The sequence below is a fragment of the Mytilus galloprovincialis genome, chromosome 7, assembly GCF_965363235.1.
Source record: "Mytilus galloprovincialis chromosome 7, xbMytGall1.hap1.1, whole genome shotgun sequence".
NCBI classification, from domain to species: domain Eukaryota; kingdom Metazoa; phylum Mollusca; class Bivalvia; order Mytilida; family Mytilidae; genus Mytilus; species Mytilus galloprovincialis.
In genome coordinates this window covers 77,495,188-77,511,363 of record NC_134844.1, presented here as the reverse complement: position 1 = coordinate 77,511,363, position 16,176 = coordinate 77,495,188, and the positions used below count along the sequence as shown (strand labels likewise).

At 32.4% G+C, this 16,176-nt stretch overlaps 1 long non-coding RNA gene across 1 annotated transcript; it reads left to right on the top strand.

The window, feature by feature from the left end:
- The first annotated feature begins 8,121 nt into the window (after positions 1-8,121).
- On the top strand, positions 8,122-14,621 carry LOC143081971 (uncharacterized). The gene is made up of 2 exons (XR_012980186.1): positions 8,122-8,252; positions 14,182-14,621. It is a non-coding gene; the product is annotated as an uncharacterized LOC143081971 (long non-coding RNA).
- Positions 14,622-16,176: the final 1,555 nt, after the last annotated feature.

The following is a 16,176-nucleotide window of genomic DNA, read 5'->3' as shown; positions in this document are numbered from 1 at the left end:
ATAAATCTATAACTACAACATGTATGATCATTACTGAAGTTAATGGAATACAATTGTCTTAAGATGTACCTTATTCCGTAATGTTTCAAAAATGTGGTATAATGATTTCTACTTCATTAAAATATAAATGAATTTGTTAGTTTTATTGTATTTCTAAATCGCATGCACACAGATACGATATATTTGTGAAACCTGATCATATACACACTTGAATGTGTAACAGTGTTTTTATATATCAAATATATAACTGTTCATTAATACACATCTAAATTATTCTTTATATATTATGTAGATAAATTATTACGAATATATAAAGTATGATACCGAATTCTGAAATAATAGTAATAAGAGTTTGTTATACCCACAAATCCGTCTAATACTAATGAATTTCTGACCATTAGACAAATAACCAATATAAAAAAAATGGTTATTTAAGATTTTATTTTGTATTAAATAGTGTTTAAACTATTTAAAATATACATTAATTTATATTGCATATCTAGAAGGGAGATTACGCACGCATGCATTAGACAAATACGCAATTCAAGTTTACTTAATATAACTTTATTACAGAGTCGGTTAGAAAAAAAACATAGCTGTAAATAGTCTTCGGATAAGGAGATAGATGATGCAGCTAAAGATTGCTGAGAAGGTGGCAAGAAACAGAGATGGGAAAAAAAGAATAACATATATAAATAATAATGACACTGTTGAAGTTCAAATTGAGGAGGACAATACTCGTGGCGACGACCAATGATATCAAATTTAAAATAAATAAAGTTTCATCTTCTGAATTATTTAATTTTCTTTCTGGATCTGGAACCAATACAACTAAAATTACATCTCCGAAAATTCTATTTGTATGATCGCCTAACCATAAGCCATACGTCAATTGTTCTGTCAAAGAAATAAATGAAATTGATCTGAAAAAAGAAGATGTGGTATGATTGCTAATGAGACAACTCTTTACAAGACACCAAATGACACAGAGTTTATCTGGTCGATCCATCAAACATTGCCAAAGAAATATCTTAGCGTCACACAATAAATAAAATTAGAGAGGCAAAGTTCATGACAAAAACAAGGACAGAAACAACAATGGGTAATACAAAAATACAGAATTGCTACCTTAAACTTTGGCAGTTCGGAATACAAAAAAAGATCAAATGCGTTCCGGAGTATTTATCATATACAGCTCCTCATGCAGCATCCATTGTAATTTGGTTGAAACAATAGACCAACGTATTGCCAACATAAAAATGAGAAATACCTACCTTGGACCAACATAGTGCCAACATAAGAAAAGATATTTCTACGTTGGTCCAACGTTGTGCCAACATGGATTTCGTTTTTCATACAATGGGCCAACGTTGGCTCTATGTATTGCATATAACCGTACAACGTTAGGCCAACATGAAGCCATCATGTTGGGCCAACGTAGGCCCACTTTGCACTTATACGTTGGGCCAACGTTAAAATACAACGATGGGCCAATGCAATGATATACGTTGTGCCAATGTTGGGCCAACATACTCATGTTGTCTGGGTGGTCGACCCCTAAGTTTATATATAGGATTTTTTTTTCTGCAACAAGTGCCTCAAACCATGTTTTAAGATATTGAATAAAGGACCACAATAGGTAAAAGTCCAATTTAAAATTAAATGTTTTAAGTTCTTAGACTACATTCATTCTGTGTCAGAAACCTATTCTGTTTTGACTATTTGATCACAATCAAAATTCAGAGCTGTATCAGGCTTTAATGTTGTGTCCATACTCGCCCCAACTGTTCAGGATTCGACCTCTGCTGTAGTATCAAGCTGCGCCCTGTGGAGCATCTGGTTTATTTGAAGGGTAGATGTTCCCGACCTGTTTATTAGTGGAATTGTGAATCAGGCCATTACTCTTCTCAATTGTATTAATGCATACTTTTCATGTTGGGACAGTTACCCTTATTTTTGAAAGCTGTATGGTTGCCTATAATTGCTTTGTCATTTGAACATTTGTGGGTAGTTGTCTTATTGGCAATCTTATTACATATTTTAATTTTTATACGTATATATCCATCCTTTAGAAAAGTTGTTCCAAATGACAGGGCTTTCCATTGAAGCCGGTAGACGGCGGAAATCCGCCGTTTGCGGTGGCTTCAAGTGCCGGCTACTTCACTGACAAAAATATAAATTCAAAAAGAAAAAAATAACTTTTTCAAATGTTTACAGGCAGCCGAGAGACGTATTGTCGCAAAGTTGCGGTCACGATAAACAAGGGATGAAAAGTCAGTGTTTACCTTGGGCTAAATATAGTTCACATGAATTCAGGTCACTGATTGGTTGTCTATTTAAAGTCAGAATGCATCGTTTCTTTTCAAAGATAACAAGAGAGACGTTCCGGTGGTCATTGAACGATAACAATAGAGACGTTCCGATGGTAATTAACTCGTTGGCTTTTTTTTTGGCGTTTAAAACGTGAAGACAATCAGATAGGATGACAATCTTATGTTATGGAATAATATCAGTCAAATTAAAGAAAGTATAGTAGATCATATTGTTCAGAATCTGGAACACAGTATCTATTGAAGTTCATTTTTCAAAGCCCACGTGGTGTTCAGAGAATCAAGGTCAAAAACGAAAGTAGAATATTGTCGACTCGACCTCAAATGAATAACATTTCCAAATGATTTATGTATCCGACTTATTGAACAGTTTACAAAAAAAGAGAAAATCAGAAGATATATCAATGCTTGAGAAATAATTGTATGATTTAAATACGCGTAACAGTCTTTAGAGAGAAAAGGGGGGTCATTTTTTACAAATGCACGTAGTTACGCAAAATAAATCGATCAAGTTTTCTAACAAACCGGATTATTTTATAAATAAAACTCCTTTAAAAGTAACTAAATTTTAAGCATAAGGTAATAAAAATAAACAAAACTATAACATTAAAAAAAAATGAAATTTCTTTGAGATTTTTTTTTTCTTTCTTTAATTTCATACATAAAAAATGGTCATTTGAAAGATGAAATTAGGTGCCAGGAGATTGCGAGAATGCAGGATTTTGCTCTATTTATGCCAGAGCTTCTAGTGGCCCCCACACCCCCATGCCTTCATCTTCCTTTATCTCCATTGGAACAAATGTTTTTTTTGGGGGGAGGGTTCCAAACCTGTTGTTTATAAGTTGCAAATCAGGCCATTACTTTTCTTAATTTAATTGTTGCTTACTTAACATTCAGAGCTCCAGATAAGCTGCGTATTTGCGTGATCACGCAATACAAATGATAAACAACCCAATGCAATTGCCCATTGCAGGGTTCAAGAACCCAATTAGTTCAAAGGAAAACCCAATCATATGCCAAAACCATGAGTGCTCAACCCTTTTATTGGCTACCATTTCCGTTATTTACCGTTATCTGTTTAGTCGTCGCGTAAATCTATTTGTATAATATTTATAATTGGAAATGTCCTTTTGTTCTAAAAAAAAGATCCCTGCATCAAGTAGCTGAAATGGGTCCCTGCTGGAATTTTCCGTTGCCCAAAGGTACACATGTTTTTGAAAACATTTCGATCTTCTCGGCGTTTATCCAATTAGCGTGTGTCATTTTGACATATTTTTTTTCGAATTGCTCGGGATTTATCATAACATACATTGAATTAAAACGAAAGTGAATGTCCGGTAAAAATATTGAATAGAAGCATGTTTTCAGCTTCTTTTGAATAGCTGAGGGAAAGTTATGATGATAACAAGACTCAGCCAGTGATTTTAGGAAGCGTCCATCTAACGCACGGGCGTGTTTGCATAACTTAACGAGAACATTGCTAATAAACACGGGGTTTTGTCAAAAACAAACTTAGTTGGAAAAAGTGAAAGGCCAAATCATGATATGTAGTTGGAAAGCATCGGAAACCAAAAGTTCTTAAATAAGGGATCATTTAACCCAGATTTATGTAAATTGAATAAAACAAAAACATTCAAGTATAGTTAGAGTTTATATACTATTTTTTTTTCATTTTACGGTTAATGAGTGATAAAAAATTCTGAGATGAGTGCCTGTGAAAACACATATCCATTTTTTACAGTTTATATAAGTTGTGAGAAAATACAAAACTAGCAGAAGGTTTGAAACTGGACACAAATTAAACCTACAATTGCTCTTCAGTGAATAAACCAAATAAAATAGCTAGCACTTATACAAAGAAAGAAACATATTCAAGATGGAAAAACATCTGGGGTTGATATTGCCTAAATATTCAATATTGTGTTGATGTAAAAACCCAATACATTAAGGAGCTTGGTGGTGAAAAACCCAATTTGATATTAACTTGAGGGGTGAATTTAAATTGATAATGCAATAAAAAAACTTAATCACCCAATTACATAAGAAAATGGTGGGTAAAACCCCCAATTTGTGAATTCTTATCTGGAGCTCTGGTCTTAACATGTATAGACTGTTTTTTTCTCACTTTTAAAGGCTGTATGGTTGCCTATAATTACTTTGTTATTTTAACCTCTGGAAAGCTGTCTCATTGGAAGTTATACCACCTATATACAGATTTTTATATGGATTGTAGACCTGAAAAAGATGTTCAAAGTTGAATATGCTGCAAACTTCAAACAACCTACTACTTATTTACCATGCCTGTTTATCATGAAACTTTTGATCAGAACTATATATAAGTGATTTCATCATTTCTTCATATGTGTACCACTATCAATCAACAGAACAAATGCGAATAATTTTTTTAATATTTGCATATGGTTTCCTTTAATTTCTCACATCTATTTTATTTGAATTTAGGGAAATAAGTATTATTTATATTAACAAATTTCATGTCGATATATAACATGTACAACAATCAAACATCAACCCACACCAAACTGGCTGTAGTTGAAAAACATCAAAAGGGAAAATACAGTGAAATTTGGATAATTTACATTATCATATGTACATGCATTTGAAATATTTAAAATATTTTTTTCAAATTTTTTAGTTTTAGGTTCCACCTACATGTAGCTACCATATTAGAAAACTGGGATTTAAACGCTAGTCTATTAGAGGGATATTTCCAGTGGCGAATCCAGAAATTTTCATAAGTGGGGGCCCACTGACTGCCTAAGAGAGGGCCCACTCCGGTCATGCCCCAGTGGTTCTCTAAATAATCAACCATTTTTTACCAGACAAGGGGGGGGGGCTCTTAATTCGCCTTTGATTTCATTAGTTGTAGTTTTGGAATTTTATTTTATCATGAATCAGATTTGAACACGACTTGGGGAATGAAGGTAAAGACCGAATGTCAGTTTTAGTCTTATAATTTATATACATGTACTTTAATTTTAGTCTTACATGTATATATGTGTACATATATCACTGATTCAGTGGTAATGGTGAATAGCTATATATAGACACTGACAAGTCTTAACATTTTATAGTTTTGAATGTTTCTTCATCAGTTGACTAAAATTAGGTGGAGGTATGTTTTTATTTCCAACAGAGGGGCACTCATGCTCAACCTATATCAATTTGTGCATGAAGCGATTGATAGTTGCCAGATACTGAATGATTATACCACAAATTTTTGAAAGTTTTAACCTATGCATATATACTTTAAATACCATAAAAAAAAAATCATGTCTTTTTCAGGACTTCTGATCCAACCATGTAGTATGGCATGTTATTGAGATATGGTTCTGGTTGATGAATGTTCATGAAGGACCTGTAGTACAAAGTATATCACTGGATTAAGCTCTCTGTCTAAGTGTATTATTAAAGTGCTTTGCTTTGAGCTCGGTTCATTGTTATGCAATTCATTCTTTGTGAAATAAAGATTTTACAGACAACTCTCATGTACTAGGATGTCTCAAAGTATTATCATTTCTATGTACAATGTAAGTAACAGGGAGATAAAATCATTTTATTTTTTGTTTGAACCAAACATTATTTGTCCATTGACCAAATTTGTTTTGCTTTCACCAGCTTTGAAGGAGATATTATCAAAGAATTGATAGAAAACAGCACAGAAGCTTACTTTCTAGCTCATCAGGCCCAAGCATCATGTTAGGCATTGTCATTACTAAAAACCAATAAATGTCTTCTTATCTGAGGATCAATTCAACATTTTAAAGTGTTTTACTAATGATACTGACAAGCCACCACAAAGATATATAAATAGAACCATACAAATAGTTAGCAAATACATATAAAAAAAGATGTGATATGATTGCCAATGATACACTAAAGCTTCTCCACAACAGACCAAAATGACATAGAAATTAACAATTACAGGTCACCGCACAACCTTCAACAATGAGCAAAGCTAATACAGCATAGTCAGCTATAAAAGGTCTCAAAATGACAATGTAAAACAATTCAAAGGAGAAAAATAACAGGCTTATTTATGTACAAAAAAATAAAGAAAAAACGAATATGTAACACATAAACAAACGACAACCACTGAATTACATGCTCCTTATATCATGTTCTCAGATATCATCTCCCAATTTAAAAAATCATGAAAAATTGAACCTATTATGTGTTGCTCTCCTAGCTATAAAATGTATCCAATATCAAAGATGTGGAACATATTCTATCATAATCATTTGGTAACTAATGCAATTAGTGTCTCTTCCATGGCTGTTTTGAACATAAAAACTTAACTAAATATAACATAAACAACACTCCTAATGCTCAGGTTGGTTGTCATCGTGCAACACAGTTAATAACACATATAGGAAAATCATAGAACTACATTTATCATAAAACACTGTCAAACATCCAAACATACTATCCACACTCACCTGTGTCCACACTTGTTACAGCAGAAAATATTTAATCATATTAAGCACAAAAGCATAAAAGTAAATGCAGGTTGTGGCTTCTGCAAAATTAGTCTAACAAGATAAAAAGTGAGAACTAGAAATTTGACTACACCGGGAAATGATGTAATGTTGGGCATTAGAAAAGAACAGGTGCTTTACCCACATTACCAACTCATACCACATACAACACATAATAAGGCAACATATCTATCTTTTCCAACCACATGCGGTTAAATATTTATACATCACATAGAGCAAAAAAAGGGGGTCTTAATATTTCAAACCTGGACACAATATCACTATATTTGCATTTCCAAGTCAAAATAGATCGATAGACACTACAGAATAGTTTTTTTTTTCAATTACTTAAGAGTCTTGTTTGTTTTTTTGGTACTTGATAATCGATTGCATTTCACAGTTGCCTCTTCTGAACACGAGAAAAAAAATCGTCTTATGATAACGTTTGACGAAACACTTAATAGCTTTGAAGACGGAATATCTTGGTAATAAGAACTTGTATCTTCAAAATAACAGTTTACTAGTCTAAGAAAACAGTGCAAGCAAAAACTCTTTGAATAAAAATTGGAAGATGTGGTATGAGCGCCATTGAGACAACTTTCAATCAAAGTCGCAATGAACAAAGAGAATCAATCATAGGCAAAAGTACGGCCTTCGACACGGAACATTAGATACTAGTAGCACCGAACAAATTAAGGGTACGAAAAAGACTAGTGCCCATTCAAAGAGGAAAAATAACACCATTTGCTTTTAATTGTATTTACTTCGGCAAAACTTCGGCCGTAGTCGTACAGAAAAACCATGAAACTCTAAGGTAACTGACTAATTTTAAATCAAATGAAGTCAAACATCATTCTTTTATTTGTATTTGTAATGATTTATTCTTGATAGATGTGCCGAGAAAGGAAACATCGATTTGAAACATAATTACTCAAAATTAGTTTAATTGCTTGAGTAAAGGCTACAGGAAAATGTGACGCAAAACCTGACCGGATTGTAAAATAAAAATGAATGAAAAAATTACTTTTATCAACAAAACATCCACCAAATGACCGAAATGACGCACGAGATGACCACTTACCCGTATGGAAAAATTATTTAGGACGATATCACTATTAATTCGAGATAACTGATGCGTCAAATACCCAAAATCATCGCTTCTGTTGTATTACGAGAGTGTCTTTTATCATTCAGAACACTTCAGATAAAACGATAATTAAAAAGACTTCAGTTGGTCAATTCTACTTATTAGCAATGTTTGTTTTCACTTATTTTATCAAGATTTCACAGAATGACAATCAAAATGAGTTAATTAATTTGAACAGTAAATATAAAAATTCATATAAAACATGTGAACAAATCCAGTATCTTTACGACTGATTTATACTTCAACACTACACCAGGAATCAGACATCAGCATAATATCGTAAGTAAGACTTATCTTTTCTCATTTTGAGTTGTTTAGAAATAATCTATCTCCTTATCAGATAAAACTAAGCTGTTTTTCTTTTTGTCATTTTAAGCATTTGGAATATGTTTCAATAAGGCACTGACTGACCAACCTATGAGGAGAATTCTGGAAAAGTTGTTGCTTCAATGTTAAGGAGATTAAAGATTCAAATCATGTGACTTGTGTTATGCACATGCCTAGATTTATACAAAAGCGAATTAAAGGGGCACTAGCTGTCAAATTCGTGTTCCATGATTTGAATCAAATTTTCATATTTGATTTATAACCACGTAAAACATTTAGCCTAATTTCAAAAAAGTCTAAACATTTACAGGGCATGAGTTTGATAATATGTAGCTTCGTTTCGTGTGTATTTTAGTCTTGATCATATCTGATTAACTATCGAGTTGACCTCCGAACACCTCCAATTCTCATATCAGCGAAATAAACATTAGTGACTTTGAACTATCTGTCAGATAACTTCGAGTACTCTCAGATCTGTTCCTTGTGTCTTTTTGTTGTCGGGATGTACAAGTACCCTGCCACGTCCATCTGTATGTTTGTCCATCTGATGAGTTAAGCCTTTTTCAACTAATTTTTATAGTTCGTTCTTATGTTGTACTGTTATACCACTGTCCCAGGTTAGGGGGAGGGTTGGGATCCCGCTTACATGTTTAACCCCGCCACATTATTTATGTATGTGCCTGTCCCAAGTCAGCAGCCTTTAATTCAGTGGTTGTTGTTTGTGTATGTGTTACATATTTGTTTTTCGTTCATTTTTGTATATAAGTAAGGCCGTTAGTTTTCTCGTTTGAATTGTTTTACATTGTCATATTGGGGCCTTTTATAGCTGACTATGCGGTATGGGCTTTGCTCATAGTTGAAGGCCGTACGGTGACCTATAGTTGTTAATGTCTGTGTCATTTTGGTCTCTTGTGGACAGTTGTCTCATTGGCAATTATACCACATCTTCTTTTTTATAATTAATATGTATCTAACTCGTGCAATGGATTTTGTCTAGGTCTGTTTAATTTCATATTTCAGATTAAAAATATATGTTTATCATCGTTTTTACCTGCAAAAGAATGATTCTTTGTGGATCGAATCAGTCAATCAAATGATTAACCTTTGTTTCACTTTCAATGTTGACATTCTTGTCCTTTAAATAAGCAAATACGCACGATTCATGTGTTATCCATCTCTAGCCAATGGGTTACATTGAAGTTCACATGAATACGAATTCAATGCTCACGAATTATTCAATTGCAAGTGATTTATTCGTCATCAATATGTTTCTTATTTAATTTGACAAAATTATGACATACTGGCTGTTAAAAACGAATTATTATTTCACTATTTCACTTTCAATAATGATTGAACAAAAAATATCCTACTTGAATTTTCTAATATATCTCGTATCTAATGCCCATTTTGGAAAATATATCAATTTATTTATAATTCCCCTTAAAATTTGGATTTATTTCAAGATTAAAGTTGATTATTTCAAGATAAACGCTGATAATTCAATTAATAAAAGTTGATAATTCAATTCAATAAAAGTTGATAATTCAAAGATTAAAGTCGACAATTTGAAAAACAAATAATAAAAAAGAATGGCTCAAATACGCTTCCGGTAGTATCCATACTTAATTGCGCACATGAACACATTTGATAAGCGAAAATTAGTTGATATGTTAAAAAATTTGAGTTAACCAAAAAGTATCAAACAATTGAAAAAAGAGGTTAATGCCCAAAGCACCTGGTTTTTTTTTCTGCTGTTAAAAAAGATTTGGAGTGCATTTCTTTCTAACAAAAACTATGCAAACGGCTAAGCGCGCACATGTTTTGATCATTTCTTTCAAACATACGTTTGCAAAGTTTGCATAAACTTTGACAAACTATGCAAACGATAAAAATGCGTCTGCAGTTTGTCGTTTGTCGTTTGTTAGTACAAACGCTTCATTTATTTCTTACTTCAACATGGTTAAACAAAGTATTTGTTTCTACGTTTGTAAACAGTCTGTTTACCAACAACATGTGAATACCTTATTGAAAGTTCAAACAGGGTCAGTAAAGACTTATTAAACGATGTATGTGTTTCTACTTTTGTAGCGTTTAGAAAACAACAACAAACGCGACACAATGTTTACAAAAGTTGGGTTAGAAAGAAATGCAGCCTTGGAATATGAAATTCAAGAAAACAGATATGATCAGATATAGAGAGTGCATTTCTTTCTAACACAAACGATGCAAACGGTTGAGCGCGCACATGTTTTGATCATTTCTTTCAAACATACGTTTGCAAAGTTTACATAAACTTTGACAAACTATGCACACGCTTAAAATGCGTCTGCAGTTTGTCGTTTGTTAGTACAAACGCTACATTTGTTTGTAATTTCAACCTGATTAAATGATGTATTTTTTTCTGCGTTTGTAAACAGACTGTTTACCAACAACATGTGCATTCATTATTGAAAGTTCAAACAGGATCAGTAAATACTTATTAAACGATGTATTTGTTTCAACTTTTGTAGCGTTTAGAAAACAACAACAAACGCGGCACAACGTTTACAAAATTTTGGTTAGAAAGAAATGCACTCAGAATCATCTGTATATATGTCGTGTACATTGTATTATTTTGTACAGGTTATTACTTGTACAAAAACTTTGTATGAGTTATTACTTGTATGATGCCAACATACAAGTTATTACCTGTACAAATATAATTGTACCAGTAATTACTTGTACATTTTTTGTTGAGAAAAAAAAGATAATAAATTGTACAACACAATATCATTGACTTGCATGTTCTTCTACTTTTGCTTTAAACAAAATGTTTGATTGAAAAACACCTTTCTTTGAGTTAGTAAGTCTGTGATTGTTTTCTCAATTGTCGGGTATTATTTTTCTTTAACTGTTTTCTCGTATTTATTTATCTGTTTGTTTATTTTTGTCGAGCCTTCGTTTTTAGTAAAAACAACGAGAAATAGCGATCCTACACAACGACGGCGTCGTTGTCGTCATTGACGGCGGCGTCCACAAATATTCACTCTGTGGTTAAAAAATTTGAAATTTTTTAAAATAACTTTCTTAAACCATCCTGGATTTCTACCAAACTTGGACAGAAGCTCGTTTATGATCATAAGGTAATATCCTTAAGTAAATTTGTTAAAAAAAAAAATTCATATTTTACTTATAAATGGACTTAATTTTTTTTTTGCTCATTGTTGAAGGTCGTGTGGTGATCTATAGTTTTTAATTTCTGTGTCATTTGGTTTCTAGCGGAGAGTTGTTTAATTGGCACTTATATCAAATTTTCTTTTTTACATTAGCATTATTTTTGAAATCTATACTATTAAACGAGAAGACCTCATTTTTGGTGTCGCTTCTCTTCTTTCCACAATAAATTAATCAACACGCCTCTGTGTCCTATAGGTACAGTGCATAGTCGCATTTGTCATCCATTCATATGATTATTCAGATTGAGCTATTTTAGGAGAAAAACGAGAAAAAAGGCATCCGGGTATTGTCCCGTCATTGTACGAAATTTTAAGTCAGATTAGACTTCCGGTTTGCGTTTTTCTGTGTACTTTGAACATACATATACTACGAATAAAGTGTATTTTCAGAATTTTATCTGCTATCATTTTCAAGTTTACTATCCACGGTAGTCACAGAGTTTATTAAATAGAGAGGGTCTGTATACTATATCAATGATCACAATGGATCGATTAGTAAACTTAGAATTGAAAGTAAATACGCTTTATTTATAGAGTAATGAATGTTCATAATATACAGCTAAGCGCTAAAATTATTTATGTGAACTTTTGATACTTTTTCTGAAATTCTCCAGTCATTAAATCTTTTACAAAATTCATTGATTACAAAAAAAAAGATGATGTGGTATGATTGCCATGTTGAAACAACTCTCCACAAGAGACCAAAATGACACAGAAATTAACAATTATAGGTTACCGTACGGCCTTCAACAAAGAGCAAAGCCCATACCGCATACTCAGCTTCAAAAGGCCCCGAAATGACAATGTAAAACAATGCAAACGAGAAAACTAGCGGCCTTATTTATGTACAAAAAATGAACGAAAAACAAATATTTAACACATAAACAAACGACTACCACTGAATTACAGGCTCCTTACTTAAATAAATGTTCATAACATACTAAATGTATGTTCATATTGAAATTGATAGAAAACCAAAAATTGGGAACTTTGGAAATAAAGGTGGAGGGTAAAAAAAATTAACCAATAACCTATGACTTATGATACTTTTGCTGAAATTCTCCAGTCATTCTGTATTTAACAAAATTCTTCCAGCAACACTTTACATACTGATACTTTAAACTACGCTCTGAATGCCCGCGATTTCGCGGGTGTGTTCTAGTGGTAATTAAACGAGAAGACCTCATTTTGTGTGTCGCTTCTCTTCCTTCCACAATAAATCAATCATCATGCCTCTGTGTCGTATGGGTAACATGCATAGTCGCATTTGTCATCCATTCTTATGATTATTCAGATAAAGTTATTTTGGGAGAAAAACGACAAAAAAAGGTGTCCGGATATGATTCCGTCATCGGACTGACTTTTAGTTATAGATAAGACTTTCGGTTTGAAACATGCACAAATACAACCAATCGTATGATAGATAACAAAGATGAAAAATAAATAAGCCAATCAGAGCGTTCTCCATATCATAATGTTTAGATCGCAGGAACCACAACTATTATAGCTCCTTATAGAGGACAATTATTTTTCGCGTTTATCTACATATAAACTACGAGTATACTAGTACTTTAATATATAGAGACTCTCTGTATTCTGTCAGGGACTTTCTATGTTAGTATAGAAAGTCCCTGATTCTGTCTACTGTTTTCTTTGAAATGTTTACTATTTAAGGGGTCATACCACTTGCATATATATTAAAATAAATAAAAGATGCTCAACTTCATCTAAAACTACCTAAGTAAGCCATTCAGAGCGTTTTTCATATCATGGTGTTTGGATCGCAAGAATCACAACTATTATACATCCTTTGAGAGAACAATTATTTTTCGCGTTTATCTACATATAAACTACGATTATACTACTTTAATATATAGAGACTCTCTGTATTCTGTCAGGGACTTCCCTGATTCTGTCTACCGTTTTCTTTGAAATGTTTACTATTCAAGGGGTCATACTCCTTGCATACATATTAAAATAACGGTAAAACATGATCAACTTCATCTAAAACTACCTCGACATAAATGATATAGCTGATGGTATGTCTGGATTCGGAAGGCTTTTTGCAGATGATACTTCAATAGGTCATACTGCACCTGATGATTCCACTTTGAAAAATTCAATCAGTAGAGATCTTGATTGTCTAAGAAAGTGGTCAGAAAAATGACTAGTTATTTTTGAAATGGTAAAAGAATTTAGACACACGACGAACACAGTGTAACAACATCACATACATGTAGCATGAGACATTGAGCAAATTAAGCTTAACAGCTTATTACTGTTTCAATACTGACTACTAGTGCAAAGTGACAAAGTCGTTAAAAGCAAAAATAAAATAAACCCTTCTACAATTTATTTTCAAAAATAAATCATGATAAAAAGTTACATATATGTTATATCATATATTGGAATTAAAGGTTAAACCTATATAGACCAATGTAGAAGCACATACAACTCAAATATAATGTGTTGTACAAATTATTATATTTTTCTCATCAGAAATTGTACAAGTAATTACTGGTATAATTATATTTGTACAGGTAATAACTTGTATGATGGCATCATACAAGTAATAACTCATACAAAGTTTTTGTACAAGTAATAACCTGTACAAAATAATAAAATGTACACGACATATATATAATTCATGAATTTTATATTTTTAGAAAAATGGCACAAAGATTGATCGTCGCACTTATCTTTCTCCAGATGATCGTAGCAATATCAGCAACGTGCCAATCGAATTGTGGTCGTTCATTTCAGAGAAATTTTAACAATTGTTTGTCACGAGGAATTATGGCTACGAAATGTAGGGAGGAAATAACGGATGCGGTCGTTCATTGTTTCAGATTATGTGACTTTAAACAAGGCTGATCATTTCCATTCCGAAGATATGCAGACGTCAAGAGGCATTTTATGGACACAAAATATCGTTTTATCTCGTTATGGGATGCATTAACTAATTTTGGAGATTATCTCAAAATCTTGTTGAATTTTTATCAGATTTCATAAACGATTTTATTTTGGTGCGACAATTCATAATGCTGTTATTATGATACCTAGATATGTTTTAAAATGTATTTTCTTCAATAAAATGTTTCGTTTACTTAATGTTTATATTTAAGTTTAGACCACGATAGTAAAGTATTGTCAATCCGTCAGAAAATATTCTAATAATGCAATCATTTTCATGAGAATTTAACAGAATCAGCATTATATTTAAAGATTAAGAAAAAGGACCAAAATTACCAGAAATATTGAAGAATACATGAATTAAATGTCACCAAAAAAGACCTTCGTTAGTGTCATAAGACGGAAGTTCGTGTGCACGTTAAACGATTAAACTCCACATCATGTTGTTTCTGTACCAAGGCAAAATATATAAAAGATAACGTGTTGGTCATTGTTTATCTTTATCATGTTTATTGCACATGATTTTTTTCGGAGGTTTCTAGTGTTTGGGTTTGTGTGGTCTGTTGTACTGTCGAGAATTTTCAGAAACCCTTGTATTTTCTTTTTTAGAATTAGTATAGGATAGAGAATGGAAAAGGGGAATGTGTCAATTAAAGAGACAAAAAAACGACCAAAAATGCAGAAAATAATCCCAAGAAAACCAATGGGTTTTTAACTCAGCGAGAAAATCTCGAATCCGGACCAACTGACCCCTAAACAATATGGTATAGTTCAGCGAAATGGCCGCACTAAATGTGAAACATAAAAATGAAACGAAATGAAGAAAAAGCGAACAAGACTAGTAACAAAAACCAGAGGATCCTGACTTGGGACAAGCGCAAAAATGCCGCAGTGTTTAACATGATTTGTAAGATTTCTACTCTCTCCTTTTACCTTTAGCCAATTTGGAATAAAAAAAAACCAAAGCAATGCGCACAGTAAAATTCGGTTTTAAAAAGTAAAATACGTTCAACGCTTCGTGTAGGGAGAAAAATTCGCTCTTTTTTGTGAAAGAACCAGTATCCCTATACTGCAAGGCGTCCTAAGGTGACCTGGCCTGTTCCATTATATAACTCCATTGCATGCTCATTTTCCAGTGGCAGTCGAATTTACTATCCTTCATTTCGTTCAACCTATTTGCATAACTTATCTATTCGATGTTTTTGTAATTAGTCCTCGTCCAGAATATGTATGAAATATTTGCCACTGGATATTTAACAATCAACAATCAATCAATTAATACGTCTATATGTATCATTGTTTTGCTTTTAACTGTACAAATGTATTCTTGTTTTCTGTTCTATTGGTTTTGTAAAGGAGTGCAGTTTTATTGAGATAACACAAGACCTCTCTCCTAAAGTCAAGGCGAAAGATATTGGTATTGGAAGCCAATCATTGGATCTATAAAGTACGACTTCAGACTAATCAAACAATTCACATCACTATAAAATTATATACTAGTAGTACACTTAACAATTCGGTGTAAATTTTGCTGTTGAACCACTCAAAATAAATGAATTATATCAAATTACCTATTTCGTTTAGCTTAGAAATTTCCTTTATATAAATGAGGACATCAAAAAGATTTTAATATTTTTGTTTACAGACACAAGAAGTATATGCAATAATCGCACCACACTAAAAACAATATTTAGAGAATACATTTCATTTTAAAATTATACAAAAAGCTTGTACAGTAAAGGGTAATA